This window comes from Lolium rigidum, chromosome 1 (assembly GCF_022539505.1).
Source record: "Lolium rigidum isolate FL_2022 chromosome 1, APGP_CSIRO_Lrig_0.1, whole genome shotgun sequence".
NCBI lineage: Eukaryota > Viridiplantae > Streptophyta > Magnoliopsida > Poales > Poaceae > Lolium > Lolium rigidum.
This window is the reverse complement of record NC_061508.1, coordinates 252594809-252612110: the sequence shown is the minus strand read 5'-3', so window position 1 is coordinate 252612110 and position 17302 is coordinate 252594809.

Below are 17302 nucleotides of genomic sequence, written 5' to 3'. Positions count from 1 at the left end.
CGCCAATCGACGCAGAAGCTGCAGAACCAGATTTCCAATTGTTCAAACCTAACTGTGTCTTTGCTACCCACAATCGCGCCCGTGATACATGGATACATCCAAGTCCAAATTGGTGCAGAATACACGTCAATGGAGGTCCTGCCATAGGCTCAAGATTGCAGTACAAGAAAGAGAAGATTGAACATAGAGCTGAAGCACCCATGTGGTTCGTCCCAACACTTCCACCTGTTTTTCCTTGAGAAATAAGAGACGGATGGTGACCTTATTTTATAGAGAAAACATAGTGTTCGTGAACTTAACCTCATGAACATTCGCTGTTCGGTTTTTGGTGAAATTAAAATTTTGCAGAGATGAAGATCTTTGTTTGAATCCCGTGCTGAACATATTTTTCACAAATTAGCTACCCGTATTGTGATGAATACATGCAGTGGCGGAGGATGAAAAAATATTGAGGTAGGGCGAAATCTTAACATAAAAGATTGATGCAGAAAATCAAGTTTTACTACATATATATGGCTTATTTATGATATGATTGAAACCTTATTTATAAATAAGTATTGAGATGAAAGCACTTAACTAATTAAAATTAATGTATCCATATATTTTGGAAACAGTTAACTAACTAAAAAATAATCGATAGTCTACACTCTACATGCCCAGAACATGTGCTCACCGTGCATACGCTTGTGTTTGTGGCCTTGGAAGAAACGAAAGAAGCCTAGTAACCCCCTTTCTTCTCCAAACGCCCTGGAACTAAGGAACGAACAGACGACCGTACAGATGAACTGATCGATCGGATGCATACATATACTTGAGTTTTCGTCAAAAATCAAGGTAGGGCGGCCGCCCTACCTCGCCCTACTGGGTCCTCCGCCCCTGAATAAATGCTGGTCTGTTGTTTGGTGGAGTAGCACACATGAAGATCTTTGTCCTGATTACCACAATGGACATCTTTTTTTCTTCAAAAAATAGCTAAGCACGCGCTATTAGGCGCAAATGCCTAAGAGATTTGGTGCTCTTGGGCACCAGTGCTCCTGCCATTTTAGAAAAAAATAAAAAACATATTTATGTGTTTCAAAAAAATTAGAAAAAAATCATGGTGTAGCTAATGAATTGTCCCATAAATGTGCAAAATTTCAGTTTCAAATACAAAAAATTCTGGGCTACACAAAAATAACAAACGTGTGGATCTGGGTATGCATATTTCAGATCTCCAAATTTCAACAGATTTTGTCTTTTTTGTGTAGTCTACAATATAAAGAATTTCATATTAAAATTTTACACACTTGTAGGTTACTTTATTTATTATATCTACATTTATTTTCAGATTTTTTTGAAACAACTATGTATGATATTTGATTTTTTTTAAACAGCAGGAGCACTGGTGCTCATGAGCCAAAGACACTTTTCGCAAATGCCTTCAGTAAAGGAACGGATGGTGACCTTATTTTATAGAGAAACCATAGTGTTCATGAAGTTAACGTCATGAACACACGCTATTCGGTTTTTGGTGAAATCAAAATTTAGCAGAGATGAAGATCTTTGTTTGAATCCCGTGATGAACACATTTTTCCTAAATTAGCTACCCGTATTGTGATAAATACATGTTGGTCTGTTTTTTGGTGGAGTAGCAGACATGAAGATCTTTTTTTTGAATACCACGCCAGACATCTTTTTTTTCTTCAAAAATTAGCTAAGCTCGCGCTATTAGGCGCAAATGACTTCAGTAACGATCAGTCCAGCGCTGCTCCATGTACCACATATTTTTTTTTGGTGAGGGTACCCCTATGTACCACCTTACCAATAGAAAGTTCTCAAAAAAAACCTTACCAATAGAAAAAGGGCACGTCTAGCGAGCACGCGCGTGCTCATTGGTTAATCTTGGCACACCCTTAAATAAGGAAAATTCATGCTCCATCCTCCAAAAGATATAAAAGAAAAGATTATGTACACATTGGTACGTGTACCTGATCACAGAAGGAAAGGCGTGAAATAATTTAGATTAATTTTCCCTTATAAATGTTCAAAATCGTATAACTTTTGCACCAGATGTCGAAATTAAGATCCGCTTTCACTTTTGAATTTCTTGCGGTGAGCTCTTCAAAACTAGATCTCATTTCTATGTATTTTGATAAAGTTTTTTTCTAAAGCAACTTCTACGTGCGACAAAGCAATTATAATGCAAGACGATGCAACTTTAGTGCGGGACGAAGCAACTTTGTTGCACAGCGTAAATCTACATTCACAATGAAAGTTGCATCGCTGGATGCCAAAGTTGCTCATCCATCCATCAAAATTTATTCGGTGGACACCAAAGTTGCTTTGATGGACGCCAAAATTAGACCGTCACAAACCAAATTTGCTCTTTCGAGTACCAAAGTTGCTCTGCAGGACACTAAATTTGCTCGGTCGGACACCAAAGTTGCTCTGCAAGGTTAAAAAACTACGTCGCCGGGCGCCAAAGTTGCTATGCAGGGCACTTAAGTTCCTTCGTCACACATTGAAATGCTCCGATTGACACCAAAATTGTTGTCGGGCATCAAAGTTGTGCCTTCGTGTACCAAAAAATGCATATGTTAGTAGCATATCAAAGTTGCTTTGTCACATACCAAAGTTATTTTGCTGCATAACAAAAGTGGTTTGTCGAGCATCAAAGTTTCTTGTTAAAAAAATTCGTCGAAACATATGAAAATGTGGTCTAGTTTCGAAGCTCTCGTCGTGGGGATTGTAGAAGTAAAAACGGATTGTAATTCTGCCGCACGGTTTAAAAGTTACATTTTTCAGAAAACGGCACCTGATATCAGATAGCTTACGCATTAGTTGTCGTCTAGTGGGTGTGCCCGGGACGTACGTCTGGCACGTGCCCGCCGGTTAGATTTCAGGATAGAAAAAAAGTACTCGTACTGTACGACAATCTACATGGTAATTTACGTGGGCCTACTAGCTCAGGAGATAACGGCCCAATATCTGCGTCCTCATCATTGAAATGCGGCCAGAGATCGAAAGAAAAAAAAAATCCAAGAAAGGAAACATTTATTCTACATAGAGGATGACATGTGGGACCTATTTTGCAGCGGTGTCCTCAACGTTGACAAGGCGGTAGGGGATCGAAAGAAACGGCAAAGTAGCCATAAATCAGGGGTCAAATATAAATTCGAGAAAGGAAACGTTTATTCAACAGTCAGGCTGACATGTGGGACCTATCATGCAGCCGCGGCCACAACATTTATCATTCAGAAAGGATGACATGTGGGACCCACGAACCAGCATCATTCTCGACGTTTCTCAAAGGGGGCAGGAGATCGAAAGAAAAAGGCAAGTAGCTCGAAATCAGGTGTCCAAAAAAATCCAAGAAAGGAAAGGTTTATCGCACATAGATGCTGACATATTGGTCCCAATTTGCAGCAGCGTCATCAACGTTTCAAAGACGATGGAGCTCGAAAGAAAAAAAAGCAAATAGCCAGAAATTAGGGGTCAAAAATAAATCCAGCAAAGGAAACTTTTATCGTACAAAGAGGCTGACATGTGGGACCCATGAGCCAGTAGCGTCCTCAACGTTTCTAAGGCGGCAGGCGATCGAAAAAAGGCAAATAGCCAGAAATTAGGGATCAAAAATAAATGCAACAAAGGAAACTCTTATTGTTCATAGAGGCTGACATGTTGGACCCATGAGCCAGCAGCGCCCTCAACGTTTCAAAGGCGTCACGGGATCAAAAGAAAGAACCAAGTAGTCATTAATTAGGTGTCAAAAATAAATCCAAGAAAGTAAATGTTTTATTTTTCAGGAGGCTGACATAAGGGACCCATGAGCCAGCAGCGTCCTCAACGTTTCAAAGGCGGCTGGGGATCGAAAAAAAGCGAAGTAGCCATTAATTAAGGGTCAACAATAAATCCAAGAAAAGAAAGGTTTATTGTTCACAGAGGCTGACATGTGGGACCTATGCGCGAGCAGCGTCCTCATCGTTTCAAAGGCGGCCGGGGATCCAAAGAAAAATGCAAATAGCCAGAAATCAGGGGGTAAAAAAATCGAAGAAAAGAAATATTATTGTTCATAGAGGCTGGCATGTGGGACCCATGAGCCAGCAGCGTCCACAATTTCAAAGGCGGCACAGGATCGAAAGAAAAAGGCAAGTGACCAAAAATCAGGGGGTAAGAAATCCAAGAAAAAAACTTTATTGTACATAGAGGATGACATGCGGGTCCCATGAGCCAACAACTTAATCGACGTTTCAGAGGGCCGAAGCGGCATGAGATCGAAAGAAAAAGGAAAGTGACCAAATATCAGGAGCAAAAAATAATCCATGAAAAGAAACTTTCATTGTACATAGAGGATGACAAATGGATCCCATGTTGTAGCAGCGGTCTGAACATTTCAAAGACGGCATGAGATCGAAAGAAAAAGGCAAGTGACCAAATATCAGGAGCCAAAAATAATCCAAGAAAAGAAACTTTTATTGTACATAGATAATGACATGCGGGTCCCATGAGCCAGCAGCTTACTCAACGTTTGAGAGTCAGCATGAGATTGAAAGAAATAGGCAAGTGACCAAATATCAGGAGCCAAAAATAGTCAAGAAAAGAAACTTTAATTGTACATAGAGTATGACATGCGGGTCCCATGACGCAGCAGCATCCTCAACGTTTCCAAGGCGGCGGGGGATCAAAACAAAAAGGAAATAGCCAAAAAACAGAGGGTGAAAATAATCGAAGAAAAGATACTTTTATTGTTCATAGTGGATGACATGTGGGACCCATTAGGCAGTAGCATCCTCAACGTTTCCAAGGCAGCAGGGGATCGAAAGAAAAAAGGAAGGGATTTCTATTTTCGTGCCCCTGGTTCGTTAGTTGTACTCAGTTTTCCCCAGCCCCTTAGTTTTTCCTCAGTTTTCCCCTCCCTCTAGTTTGAAACCCGTCGCAGACGCTCAGACGGGAGGGTTGCCGTCTGGTCGGAGGCCTTCACCGTTACCGGTGACGGCTAGGGAGCCGCGTTGGTGTTGAATTGACCGTTTCTTTCGAACTGTGTTGACTGTTGACTGGAGGAGCTCACCCAAAGCTTTCCACTCCGCCTGATACTGGAGGAGCTCACACACCGCCCCTCCGCCGCCACGCCGTCCTGCCCTCCTACCTTATGGCGTCGTCCGCCGCCGAGCCGCCCCCACCACCACCACCGGGAGGCGGAGAGGGCTCCGCCTCCACCAGATCTAGATCTACCCCTTTCGCGGAGTTTGTTTGTCCATCTGGTGTGCCAAATGTTCGCGTCAGCCGCGGAGAAGATTGGGAATCGGAGGGATCTAACGCATGGATTCCATCTGGGTAAGCATCGTCTTCCTATGTGAATTAACAGTAGGCAGTTTTTTAGCGCCAATCGTTGTTGCTCAACTAACTGCATTGCTTTTCGAATAGGATTGATCCAGCGCTGGCTTTTCGGCTGGTGGTTAGGCTGGATTCTAGCTTTACGCGTGATTCTAAACGCTATAAGAATGGGTTTTTCTTCCCTGCGGTGGTTGCAACCACCATCTCGTTGAGGAATTTGAAAGCTAACATCTGCGCTCAGTATAGCTGGAGCTTCCACGACGCAGTTCATTTCAAATATTTGCACAACAAGGAGGGAATATTTGTTCCACTAATTTCCGACGACGATCTGGGAATTCTTTTTGCTTTGAATGCTTCTTGCCGGTTCGGTAAAATTCGTATCCATGTGGACAGGGGCCGGGCATCATCTCTCTCTGGTGCTGGGGCATCATCAGGGGGTCGGGCATGATGTCTCTCTACTCGCTGCTGCCTCTTCTAACGAGTGTACGCCGCGGCGCTCCTTGTAGGTCCACGGCAGCACCATCTGTCCCCGGTGCTAGTGGTAGCCGGATCGTTCGTACGGTCGATGTGGAGGACGATGCGGACATTGAGGATCGGTCTCCTCAAGATGATGAGGATGAGTTGATGTTTCCTGAATTGGTAGATCGATGCGAGTAGCGAGGCAATGGAGGATCAATACATGGAAGATATTGCTTTTGGTGCCAGATTTGATGACACTGATGATGAAGAGAAGAATGAGAATAATGACAGCCTCGTTTTAGCCGATTACGAAGGTGAAGACTTGCCAACAATTGAGTGGAACAGGGAGGATCCCCAGCTTGTAGAAGGCACCGTGTTTCAAACGATGATGGACTGCCGTAATGCAATTACTACATATCACATTCTCACTAAGAATAATTTTGAGGTTGTTAAAAGTGAGCCAGGTAGGGTCACAATTAAATGCCCATACCCAAGGTGTAGGTTTAGGCTGCATGCATCCACAATGCGCGAAGCGGCTTGGTTCGGGTACTACGCCAACCGGTTGTGTATTTAGATCACGGTGTAAAATTTGTTATCTATTACTCGACATCCCTTATCATTATGTTTCAGATAAAGAAGAATAAGGAGATCCATAGGTGTCCATCTCTAGGGGAGAGCCGAGCTGAAAACAAAGCTAGCGAAGACTAGGTGGTTGGCGAGATATAATCCTAGATTGGCTGAGAGAAGATCCTTCACTTGGTCCAACGGCACTCGTAAAAAGGTGGTTGAGAAGTATAAAATGGAAGTACCTTACATGAGGATGTTCTATGCAAAGGAAATGGCTCTTGACAAGATCAATGGTCCATGGAATGAAAGCTTTCGGTTGCTTTACACTTTCAAAGCTGAAGTGGAGATGGCTAGTCCGAGGTAGTGTTGTAGCGATAGACAAGCATACGAGTTCCCTACAAATTGAAAAGCGGGAAGGTAATGCACAAGGAATGTTTCAGAAGGGCTTTTGTTTGTTTCAAAGCTTGCTGGAAAGGCTTTTTGGACGGTTGCAGGCCTTATTTGGCCATGGATGCATCAGCTCTTCATGGCAGGTTTAAAGGACAGCTAGTTGTTGCTACTGCAGTTGATGGACATAATTGGATGTTCCCTGTTGCTTATGGGGTTTTGGAGGTTGAGTCACAGGAAAGTTGGACTTGGTTTCTGCAGAATTTGCGCGATCTTATAGGTCATCCACCAGGACTTGTTATCCACACAGACGCTTGCAAAGGTTTGGAGACTGCGGTAGAAGCAGTATTCCCTGGAGTGGAGCATAGGGAATGTATGCGACACTTGGTACAGAATTATACAAAGAAATTCAAGGGTAAAGTTTTTACTGACAACCTATGGCCAGCTTCATACACATGCAGCTCTAGGAAGCATTTGTTTCATTTGGATGTGTTGTATAAATAAAAACCTGGGGTGAAGGAGTACTTGGATGAACATCATGGTAGGGTGTGGTCAAGAAGCCAATTCAATGAAATTTGCAAGGTAGACTATGTAACAAGTAACCTTGCGGAGAGTTTCAATTCAAAGGTCAAGTCATTGAAAGGGCTTATGCTTGTGGCAAATATTTGATAAGATTAGGCGGATGATCATGATAAAGATCGATCTGCGTCAAAGAATTGCATCCACAAATTATGTTGGCCATCTCATGCTCCCATCTTTGATTAAGTCTTTGCATGAGAGGGCAAAACAATTGAGGATGCAATGCGTCGAAAAGGAATGGAGGCTGAGGTAACCTACACCGACGGTAAAAACAGGCGGTGGAGGTATCCGATGAGTTTGGTTGATAGGACATACCATTGTAGGGGATGGCAGATCCGTGGGATACCCTGCATACATGCATTGTTTTTCATGAGTGTTATAGGGGGTGAAGAAGGTGAAGTTGATCCGTATGTGTCAGAGTATTTCTCTGTTGCCAAATTTAGGGTTGCATATGCTATGAATGTTCCTACCTTGTTGGGAAAAGACCAATGGATGAAAGTCGATCCAGGCTTCAAACTGTACTCTCCAGTATTGACTAGACCGGCAGGTAGGCCGAGGAAGAATAGGATCGAGCTAATGCGAGAGGGTGGTGCACCGATTCGAAAACGTAAGTGCAAACGTTGTGGAATCCCTGGACACATTGCTAGGCTTTGTAAAAATGGAGTTGACCCAGCTTTTGGAATGGAAGATCGGGCGGGAGCAGAAAATGCAGAGGAGAATGAAGCAGCAATTCAACTTGAGATTGAAGCGACCAGTTCAACATGAGGTGATTGAAGCAGCAAATGCAGAGGAGATTGAAGCAACAGTTCAACATGAGGAGATTGAAGCAGCAAATGCAGAGGAGATTGAAGCAGCAGTTCAACATGAGGAGATTGAAGCAGCAAATGCAGAGGAGATTGAAGCAGCAGTTCAACATGAGGAGATTGAAGCAGCAAATGCAGAGGAGATTGAAGCAGCAATTGAACATGAGGAGATTGAACCGATGGATCGAGAGCAGAGGGAATAGATGGATGTAGAATGGCTTCAACCGATGAGTCTAGAGGAGAGGGAACAGTATAGTCGAGAATGCCTCGAAAGTAGTAAGGCCATGATAGAAGCTAACTTCGAAGAGTACATGGCAGAATAAAAAGCACAAGCTTTGCAGAAGAAGAAGAACAAGAAAGAGGGCAAAAGGAAGGTAGACACCGGTAATATCCCTGGTACGGTTACCCGGAGTAAGGTGGTGGCCCCGGCGAGTCACACCAGGAGCAAGAGAAAGATTTTATTCTGAACAACTAATTTGAATTTGTATGAACAATTTGTATTGTGGTTCCCTTTGTATTGGGGATCCCTTTGTGTTGAACAATTTGTATTGGGGATGCCTTTGTGTTGAACAATTTGAATTTGTATGAACAATTTGTATTGTGGTTCCCTTTGTATTGGGGATCCCTTTGTGTTGAACAATTTGAATTTGTATGAACAATTTGTATGCCACATTTAAGCCACATTTATCATTTTAGGGTTTTAGGGTTTAGGGTTTTAGGGTTCAATTCAAAATAATTCAAAACATGGTGGAACCTTCCCATGGAGCCTTGTTATGTTACCTACAACCTAGAGAAATAATAATGGAAAAGGAAATATAGAGATATGAAGTTTTTATGCCAAAAGCTTCAAAACCACTTCCTAGTCCATGAGCTACTAGATATGAAGATGCGGGGCTTTCGCTCAATACACCTCCCAAATACCCACTATGCTTACAAACTTTGTCCAAATGAGTCCAAATTCGTCACACTTGTGTATCTTTGAGTTGCAAACAATATCTAGTCGGCCAAAATGTAATATATTGTTCAAATAACACAATTTTACAATTTTTATGCCAAAAGCTTCAATTTCCCTTAGTCCGTTTATTATTTGAGTGCCCCTGTTTTACTTAGTGTTACTCAGTTTTCCCCCTCCGAGCCCACTTGTTTTACTCAGTCATACTCAGTTTTGCCCTTCCGATAAACATTTCCTCACTTTTCCCCCTCTTAGTTCTACTCAGTTTTCCTAACTTGTACTCACTGGCTGATCTCTGATTGGTCGAGATGTATGTCACACGGATCTTGGTTAGTTGAAAGCTCAACGAACGCTTGCACCGTTCGATCATTTATGATCGGACGGCCTGTATCTCTCTCTCTACCACGATGGACGCATACGGAGACAAGAGCAGAGCACATACCTACCAACCCTGGCAGTCGCATATTCCAGTCGCATCCTCCTCTCTCGTATTTCCTCTCTTACTACGGCGGTCGCGGCGGCGCGGATCTAACCGTGCGTGCGGCGGCGCGGATCTAACCGTGCGTGCGGCGGCGTGCGGCGGCGCGGATCTAACCGGTGCGTGCGGCGGCGTGCGGCGGCGCGGATCTAACCGTGCGTGCGCCGTGGATCTAAGAGTGCTGGTGAGGATCTAACCGTCGAAATAGTTGAAATGTCTCTCTCTGTCTCTCTCTGTCTCTAACCGGTGAGGATTCTATTCTCAGATCTGTTGAATGATGAAGAACACCAAGACGGCGGCCGTGCCGACAGTGGTCATCGATGCCACGAACATTGAAGCCATCGCCTACAACATCGCTTCGACGGCGCAGACCCGGCCTTCAATGTCGGAGCCTGTTGATGTCTCACTTCCGGTGCCGAGAGTGCGAATCGATGCCAAGACGATTGAAGCCATCGTCTACAACCGCGCTGCAAAGCCGCCGATCCAACCCTCCGCAGATCCGTCGCTGATGAAGTACACCAAGACAGCGGCGGTTCCGACACTCGGTCATCGATGCCACGAACATTGAAGCCATCGCCGATAACATCGCTTCAACGTTTGATGGCGCAGATGACCGTGTTCGACGCCGCAAATTGGGATAAATTATGATAAATTTGTATTTTTCAATTTCCAAATGGGATAAAATTGTTCGAACTACTACCTCCGTCTCAAAAAAAGCTTCTCCACGTTCTTGATGTGTCCATGTACATCCGTATGTATGATTTGAATTCTATCCCAACTTGATTGGGAAGATATTGATATGTATTTGATCCGGAGGCTGGTACATGCTTTCACTTTTGGGATCCCTTCACTTTTATAAAATGTTCATGCATTCTAAAATTATCGTGCGCATTACTTAGCACAAGTAGGAAATTGTACACCAAAATACGAGTGCTTAGAGCCACAACAAAATACGAGTGGTTAGAGCCATCTACTGAATAACAATTCTATACTAAATCGTCTACCGTAACCACATAACCGCTAGGACAGGGATGACACCTAATAAAACTGCACGAGATGAATCTACTTTTCTCCTCTCCCATCACTTTAAGTTCATGTTCTAGATTTTCTACCACTTGATCAAATACGGCAAGATCTGTCTCAACTCACAACTTCTCCTTGCGAATAAGCTCCGAATTCTTCTTTTCTTCCTCCACAATACGCTTCAGCTCGAATATCATCAGGTTTTTACGGGCCAATTCATCACCTAAATTGGCCACCTTCTCCTCCAAATCCATCCTCTGGCTACACCACCGGGTTGATTCATCTTGGTATGCAATGTACCATGGATCATCGGCTTGCACGGCTAACTGTAACAATAATGGAAAAAAGAACAACTGAAATCACCCCAACAGGCCATGGCGGAACTTCAAATTCAACGGTAGTACAGAGAGCTGAAGCTAGAAACCTGCACTTCCGACGAGGTAGGAGAAGTAGAACGTGGTCACGACATGATCGAATCCCCACCCTCGCCGGTGTACCCGCTACGACCAGACATTGAGGACTATTTCGTACCTGCAAACTCCAATAAATTACGGGAACCGAATCGATTAGGGGGCGGGGGAGGCAGAAGCGGAGGTCTTACCAAGCTATACCAATTGGTGCGCGGAACAAATCCCGGTCGTCGTGGGCGGTGGATCTGCTTGCGGCGGACTTTCCTGCGGTGGGTACAATGCTTGCGGACGAAACAAGTGCTGGAGCCGTGGTTGACGTGCAGCGCCGCAGTTCGTCCGACGCCGCCGGGGGACAGAGCCGGTGGCGCGACGAGGCGCCGGCGATGGCTGCTCCGTCCGACGGTGGGGAACGAGCTGCCAGTGGTTCTCCGGTCTAGCTTAAGAATAATTAATTAGCGAACTTGTTGCTTCTCTCTATGATATTCTCTAAAGACATATATCAGAGCGGCAATATGTGAGTTTTCCTGAAAAATAGACGACCCATCGGTCATTGGCTGCGCAGGCCCCACAGCGGCAATATATGATTTTTTCTCTCTAAATAAGTAGACGATCCCACTGGTCATTGGCTGCGGCAGCCACACAGAGCGACAATATGTGTCTTTTCCTGAAAAATAGACGACCCCACTGGTCATTGGCTGCGGAGGCCCCACAGAGCGGCACTATATGATTTTCTCTAAATAAATAGACGACCTCACTGGTCATTGGCTGCGGCAGCCCCATAGAGCGGCAATATATGTCTTTTCCTGAAAAATAGACGACCCCACTGGTCATTGGCTGCGGAGGCCCCACAGAGCTGCAATATATGAGTTTCTCTAAATAAATAGACGACCCCACTGGTCATTGGCAGCGGCAGCCCCACAGAGCGGCAATATATGTCTTTTCCTGAAAAATAGACGACCCCACTGGTCATTGGCTGCGGCAGCCCTATAGAGCGGCCCCATTTGTCATTGGCAGCACCGCGTATAAAATCATGAAATAAAACAGCCCACACGTCAGCGATAGATGGATGGCTGCTTCGACGTGTCTCCTGACCCTACCCGTCAGCACGAGACAGTCAGGGAGGACCTGCCCCTATGCGGCCCCACCCGGTCAGACTAACGGTCAAGGCCTCTGACCTGACGGCTACCGGCCGTTCCAGCACTTGTGCGTGTTTCAAACTAGAGGAGGGGAAAACTGAGGAAAAACTAAGGGACTGGGGAAAACTGAGTACAACTAACGAACCAGGGGCACGAAAATAGAAATCCCAAAAAGGAAATAGCCAAAAATCAGAGCGTGAAAAATAGTCCAAGAAAACAAACTTTTATTTTACATAGAGGATGGCATGTGGGTCCCATTTTGCAGCAGCGGTCTCAACGTTTCAAATGCGGCTTGAGATCAAAACAAAAATAAAGTAGCCAGAAATTAGGGGAAAAAACTCCAAGAAAAGAAAGTTTATTATACATAGAGGATGACATGCGGGTCCCAAGGCGGCAGCTTACTCAACGTTTCCAAGGCGGCAGGGGAACAAAAGAAAAAGGAAATAGCCAAAAATTAGAGGGTGAAAAAAAATCCAAGAAAAGAAACTTTATAGTTCATAGAGGATGACATGCGGGTCCCATGAGGCAGCAGCGTCCTCAACGTTTCCAAGGCGGCAGGGGATCAAAAGAAAAAGGATGTATCCCTGCTGGGGCTGCATGGCCATCTAGGCTTTCTAACCTGCTGGATGCCTTTTGACTCGTACAATTTCAACCCACTCCAAAACAGGAAAGTCCTATGCTTCGCAAAAACAAGGAGATTCAACATATTAGTTTGTTTACGTAAAAATAAAGATATAATTTATCCGTTTGCAATAGCTCAGAGCGAAATACACTTTTTATTGTCTGCAAAATAATCAAGATATCACATGTTTCTTGTACGGGGAGGATGACATCGGGACCCATGAGCCAGCAGCGTCACCAAAGTTTTAAAGGCGGCAGGGGATCGAAAGAAAAAATAAATCAAAAATCGGTTGGTAAAAAAATCGATGAAAAGAAACATTTATCGTTCTGTGGGGATGACATGCGGGACCCATGTGGCAGCAGCATCCTCAACGTTTCCAAGGCGGCACGGGATCCAAAAAAAAGGCAAAATAGCCAGAAATTATGGGTCAAAATAACTCCAAGAAAAAAAGGGTTATCATTCATAGAGGCTGACATGTGGTACCCATTAGCCAGCAGAGTCCTCAACGTTCAAAGGCGGCAGGGGATCAAAAGAAAAAGAAGTAGCCAGAAATTAGGGGTAAAAAATAACTCCAACAAAGGAAACTTTTATTGTTTATAGAGGATGACATGCGGGACCCATGAGCCAGCAGCTTCCTCAACGTTTCAGAGGCGGCATGAGATCGAAAGAAAAAGGAAAGTGACCAAATATCAGGAGCAAAAAAAAATCCAAGAAAAGAAACTTTTATTGTACATAGAGGATGACATATGGGTCCCACTAATACAAGCTCTTTCGCTCCAAGATCTTGCAAGTTGATTGTACATAGAGGATGACATGCGGGCCCCATGTGTCAGCAGCTTACTCAACGTTTCCAAGGCGGCAGTGCATCAAAAGAAAAAAGAAATAGCCAAAAATCAGAGGGTGAAAAATAAATCCAACAAAGGAAAGGTTTATTGTTCATAGAAGCTGACATCTCGGACCCATGAGCCAGCAGCGTCCTCTACGTTTCGAAGGCGACTGGGGATCGAAAGAAAAAAAGGCAAATAGCTAGAAATTAGGGGTAAAAAATAACTCCAAGAAAGGAAATGTTTATTGTTCATAGAGGCTGACATGTGGAACCCATGAGCCAGAAAGTCTTCAACGTTTCAAAGGCGGCAGGGGATCAAAAGGAAAAGGAAGTAGCCAGAAATTAGGGGTAAAAAATAACTCCAAGAAAGGAAACTTTTATTGTTCATAGAGGATGACATGCGGGACCCATGAGCCAGCAGCTTCCTCAACGTTTCAAAGGCGGCATGAGAACGAAAGAAAAAGGCAAGTGACCAAATATCAGGAGCCAAAAATAATCCAAGAAAAGAAACTTTATTTTACATAGAGGATGACACGCGGTTCCTATGAGCCAGCACCTTACTCAACGTTTCAGAGGCGGCATGAGATCGAAAGAAAAAGGCAAGTGACCAAATATGAGGACCCAAAAATAATCCAAGAAAAGAAATTTTATTGTACATAGAGAATGACATGCGGGACCCATTTTGCAGCAGCGGTCTCAACGTTTCCAAGGCGGCACCGAAAAGAAAAATGAAGTAGCCAGAAATCAGGGGGTGAAAAAAATCCAAGAAAAGAAAGATTTCAATTGGGCTACATCTGGACATCTGGGCCTTCGAACTATCATGCTGGGCCTTTTGACTCGTACAATTTCAACCCACTCCAAAACAGGAAAGTTCGGATTTTTCTCAAAAAAAACAGGAAAGTCCTATGCTTCGCAAAAACAAAAAACAAGGAGATTCAACATATAAGTTTGTTTATGAAAAATAAAGATTTAATTCATCCATTTGCAATAGCTCAGAGCGAAATACACTATTTATTATATGCAAAATAATAAGATATCACATGTTTCTTGTACGGGGAGGCTGACATCGGGGACCCATGAGCCAGCAGCGTCGTCAACCTTTTAAAGGCGGCAGGGGATCGAAAATTAAAAAAACAAAAATAAGTTGGTAAAAAAATCCAACAAAAGAAAACATTTATCGTTCTGAGAGGATGACATGCGAGACTCGTGAGGTAGCAGCATCCTCAACGTTTATTGTTTATAGAGGCTGACATGTGGGACCTGATACGTCTCCGACGTATCGATAATTTCTTATGTTCCATGCCACATGATTGACTATATCTACATGTTTTATACATAATTTGTCATATTTATGCATTTTCCGGAACTAACCTATTGACGAGATGCCGAAGGGCCAGTTGTTGTTTTCTGCTGTTTTTGGTTTCAGAAATCCTAGGAAGGAAATATTCTCGGAATCGGATGAAATCAACGCCCAGCATCTTAGAATCCCCGGAAGCATCCAGAACACCCGAGAGCCGCCAGAGAGGGGACACAGGCCCCCCAGGTGATAGGCCGGCGCGGCCCAGGGGTGGCCCGTGCCCCCCTGTGGTGACACCGCCTCGTTGACCCTCCGACGCCGCCTCTTCGCCTATAAGAAGCCCCTCGACCTAAAACCTCGATACGGAAAAGCCACGGTACGAGAAACCTTCCAGAGCCGCCGCCATCGCGAAGCAAAGATCTGGGGGACAGGATTCTCTGTTTCGGCACGCCGCCGGGACGGGGAAGTGCCCCCGGAAGGCTTCTCCATCGACACCGCTGCCATCTCCACCGCCATCTTCATCAACGCTGTTGTCTCCCATGAGGAGGGAGTAGTTCTCCATCAAGGCTCGGGGCTGTACCGGTAGCTATGTGGTTAATCTCTCTCCCTATGTACTTCAATACAATAATCTCATGAGCTGCCTTACATGATTGAGATTCATATGATGATGCTTGTAATCTAGATGTCATTGTGCTAGTCAAGTGGATTTTACTTATGTGATCTCCGGAGACTCCTTGTCCCACGTGTGTAAAGGTGACGAGTGTGTGCACCGTGTGGGTCTCTTAGGCTATATTTCACAGTAATACTTATTCACTCGTTATGAATGGCATAGTGAGGTGCTTATTTATATCTCTTTATGATTGCAATGTGTTTTATATCACAATTTATCTGTGTGCTACTCTAGTGATGTTATTAAAGTAGTTTATTCCTCCTGCACGGTGTAATGGTGATAGTGTGTGCATCGTGTTAGTACTTGGCGTAGGCTATGATTGTGATCTCTTGTAGATTATGAAGTTAATTATTGCTATGATAGTATTGATGTGATCTATGCCTCCTTTCGTAGCGTGAAGGTGACAGTGTGCATGCTATGTTAGTACTTGGTTTGGTTATGTTGATCTGTCATGCACTCTAAGGTTATTTAAACATGAATATCGAATATTGTGGAGCTTGTTAACTCCGGCATTGAGGGTTCGTGTAATCCTACACAGTTAGTGGTGTTCATCATCCAACAAGAGAGTGTAGAGTCTAGCATCTATCTATTTATTCTGTTATGTGATCAATGTTGAGAGTGTCCACTAGTGAAAGTATAATCCCTAGGCCTTGTTCCTAAATACTATTATCGCTGCTTGTTTACTGTTCTACTGCATTTGTACTGTCCGCAATATTACCACCATCCATCACATGCCAGTCCTGGGCAAAGCACTTTTCTGGTGCCGTTGCTACTGCTTATACTTATTCATACCACCTGTATTTCACTATCTCTTCGCCGAACTAGTGCACCTATTAGGTGTGTTGGGGACACAAGAGACTTCTTGCTTTGTGGTTGCAGGGTTGCATGAGAGGGATATCTTTGACCTCTTCCTCCCTGAGATCGATAAACCTTGGGTGATCCACTTAAGGGAAATTTGCTGCTGTTCTACAAACCTCTGCTCTTGGAGGCCCAACACTGTCTACAAGAATAGAAGCTCCCGTAGACATCAGGACCCATGAGCTAGCAGCGTCGGCAACGTTTTAAAGGCGGCAGGAGATCGAAAGAAAAAATAAGCCAAAAATCAGTTGGTAAAAAAATCCAAGAAAAGAAATATTTACCGTTCTGGGAGGATGACACGTGGGACCCATGAGGCAGCAGCATCCTCAACGATTCCAAGGCGGCAGGGGATCAAAAGAAAAAAAGGAAATATCTAGAAATTAATTAGGGGTTCAAAATAAATCCATCAAAGGAAACTTTTATTGTTCATAGAGGATGACATGTTGGACCGACCTGCCAACAGCGTCCTCATCGTCAAAGGGGGCAGGAGATCAAAAGAAAAAGGCAAATAGCCAGAAATTAGGGGTCAAAAATAACTCCAAGAAAGGAAACTTTTATTGTTCGTAGAGGATGACATGCGGGACCCATGAGCCAGCAGCTTACTCAACGTTTCAAAGGCCGCATGAGATCGAAAGAAAAAGGCAAGTGACAAAATATCAGGAGCCAAAGATAATCCAAGAAAAAAACTTAATTGTACATAGAGGATGACATGCGGGTCCCAATTAGCAGCAGCGGTCTCAACATTTCAAATGCGGCTTGAGATCAAAAGAACAAGAAAGTTGATTGTACATAGAGGATGACATGCGGGTCCCATTTGTCAGCAGCTTACCCAACGTTTCCAAGGTGGCAGGGGATCAAAAGAAAAAGGAAATAGCGAAAAATCAGAGGGTGAAAAAAAATACAAGAAAAAAAGATCTTGATC